A 3252-nucleotide genomic window follows, 5' to 3' on the forward strand; every position below is an offset into this window, starting at 1 on the left:
TGACTCTCACACAAATCAAAGCAGCATTTGTTTCTTAAGATGCAGTCTATAATTATAAATATTTTCTCGTATTTGAAAAACACATTTACCTTCGTGGGATTCGAACTCGGGATCTCTGCATCGTGAGCCAACTGCCTTACGTGGTAGACTACTTCTTAATTTGATGTAAGCGTTATATATAGTCTACATATGTCATAACCAGCGCAAATATATAATTTTTCAAAAATCATCTTAAGAAACAAATTCAGTTTAAAAAGAGTAATAAAATTTTGAATTGGATATATGATATAATATTTCTCAATGTCGGGTGAATGCTTGAAATATGCATAACATATTGTAGATACTTCAAGAAAATCACGAAATATTCTATAAATATTGCAGAAAAACTTCTAAAAAATTTTTATTATATGTATGTATGTATATATATATATATATATATATATATATATAATGCTTTCCAGAATATTTATATAATGTTCCAAAATATTCTTTAAATATTCCTAGAATAATTAGAATGTTTTTAATATTTTTCCTAAAATGTTTATAGATTATTTTAAAAATATTCTACTAATATGTAAAAAATATTCCATTAATATTCTGAATATTTTATGTTCATTGCAATGTTCACAGATTATTATTGAAATATTCATAGCAATTCTAAAAAAGTTTTTCAGAATATTCATAGCACATGCTATAAATGTTTAAGAATATTAACAAAATGTTCCGTAAATATTCCAAATATTCTATATTTGTTAAAATATTTATAGAACATTCTATAAATTTTTTAAATATACTATATTTATTAGAATATTTGCAGAATATTCTATGCATATTCCGAATAGACAAAATTTCATGGAATATTTATAGAATTTCTACAGAATATTCTGAATGACCCGTGGAATATTAAAATATTTATAGATTGTTTATAGCACATTTCTTGCATATTCCCCTAGTAGCACAGTGACGTTAAATGACGTTTTAATGACGTTTAGAGACGTCTAGAGATGTCATTAAAACGTCATTTAACGTCACTGTGCTACTGGGGTCCATGCTGTATGGGATACGCCAAAGATATCGAAAAGCTAACCAAAAAAGGACTTGGATGACTTTGACAACAAAATTGTGTCTCATGTCTACATAAACGGCACGTATGGATGTCCATACGCTAACTGTCGATGTCCGTACGCTAATAAATATCTTAAGGGGATGCTGGAGCCGTTTGTTTTACCGGCATTTTTTGTCGGCACGTAGCGTCGTATTAATTTGACAGAATTAAAAATCCTTCTCCAGAATTGCAGTACATACATTAATGATTCGGGGGAACTCCGATTTTATATAGAAAACGAGAAAAAATTACGGAAGTACAGATTTCCTTATCCTACTTTTATCCCAATATGGCGTCTCGAGTTGCGGCGAGCTGTCAGCTCGTCACAAGATATATGTATTTCATATAAGAGATATACCATTGGTACGAACGCGAAAACAAGTTCCCCCGAATTGCACAACAAGAAAAACATCGATAAACCCTCCAAATCAAGATTTGGAAGCGTAATATAAAAGTATAATGTCGATGTGCATCGTGCGTATGTGTGCGTGCAATGTAGCGTGCTATCCTTGTCTATATCTTTGTCTATACAAGGAAAGATATAGTCGATAACATAGAAAATGGTAATTTTGTCGGTTATACAGACGGCTCCAGCATCCCCTTAATAAATATCTACTATAATTATATATCCAATATCCGATATATATGGATATATATCGGATATTTTGATATTTATATAAATATTATGATATTTTCGAACCCTGGAGCAAAATAAAATGTTGATTTAACATTTTATTTAACAATTAAATTATTATCACCTTGATTTCTTCGTAATACGGCATGAATAGCCTTGGTCGCACAAAAAATCCATTTTTCTTTCCGCCTCTTATCCAAGCATTCACCCTCAAATTATCTCTTTCGTCTTCTATCATGTGACTTGGTAGGGTTGAAACCAGACCTCTCCTAATAGCCTAAATTATCAATATAAAAAAATATATATTAACGAAAAATATATATTTACTTTTAAATAATTTAAAAATGTTTTGTGAGAAATATACCTGCAATGTGCTAATGCTTCGCTATTCGGCGGCAATATATGATCTATTCTGACAAGCGGCAAAAGTTCACTTAGTATTTCCCGCAATTCGATGTCGCTGAGATCTCTTTTCTTAATACCCTTTCTCGTCACCGAGTGCACAGTATGGCTAAGCAAATTAGGTTTCCGATCCTCCATTCAACGTACTAATTCGTGTTCGCCCCACTTGAGCACTGCCTGCAGTACTTCAAGTTCGCTCGCTTGTAAAAAATGGCTCTGTAAAATATTTGCTAAGCAAGGGCGTGATCTAACTGATGAAGAATCAAGGACGAAGCAATTGGCTGAAATTCCCTTAAGTAATGTAACGCTTGTCTGTGCACCCATGCTGATCCATGAGGTTGACTGCCCCACCTGCACGTAATGTACTTTTTTTTAGTAACAATCTAATTTCTAATGGTTGTAAAAGATCTATTAGTAATCAGATTTACTTGAGAACAGTCGGTAGTGATTCCAAGGTGAGATACTCTAAAATAAGATCTTCGCAGCTTTGCGATAATATATCCGTCCAATCTAATACAATTCCATCGCTTCCTCTAATATGGGCTTGCTCGCATTCGGCCCGTATGTGTCAGAGCTTGAACCTGTAAATTTAAACAAAAGTATTAACGTATAAAATTAACGTATATCACGTAATGTACGGAATATTTCTATGTTAAGATTTTCTTACCTCTCACAAACTACCAGCACTATTTCCATAACCGCTTCCTCTCAGTATTAATGACAAGTCAACGGTATCTAGATACACATCATGTAGCAATACTCTGGCATATCGTTTAGGTATCACGCTTTCGTCTAACACTATTCTAGTAGATATGTGAAACGCCCTTTCTGTATGATCCTCGCCCGATCTAGTCCGTCTTTGTATTAAATTGCTGAAGAAAGGAGTATCGGAAAGTATCGCTTTGTGACATGGCAGCTCTAATTTGGGGCGAAATCCGTACTCCGAACTTCCACTATCCGGTCTTTGATAATCACTGTCCGATGTGAATACGAGAGCGGCGTCCGCATAATCACCGGTATCCAGCAAATATCTGAGATCATGCTCCAGTGGATTTGGAGTTCCGAACTCTTCTCCGAGTCGCCGGAGTAGGTTCGCTTCCAAAATCGCATC

The 3252-nt window shown here is 34.0% G+C and overlaps 1 pseudogene; it reads right to left on the reverse strand.

Moving 5' to 3' along the window:
* Positions 1-1811: 1811 nt before the first annotated feature.
* LOC112457253 lies at positions 1812-3246 on the reverse strand (annotated as a pseudogene).
* Between the last annotated feature and the right edge of the window lie 6 nt (positions 3247-3252).

This window comes from Temnothorax curvispinosus, unplaced genomic scaffold, assembly GCF_003070985.1.
Source record: "Temnothorax curvispinosus isolate PA1 unplaced genomic scaffold, ASM307098v1 QBEX01007687.1, whole genome shotgun sequence".
In the NCBI taxonomy this organism is placed as follows: Eukaryota; Metazoa; Arthropoda; class Insecta; order Hymenoptera; family Formicidae; genus Temnothorax; species Temnothorax curvispinosus.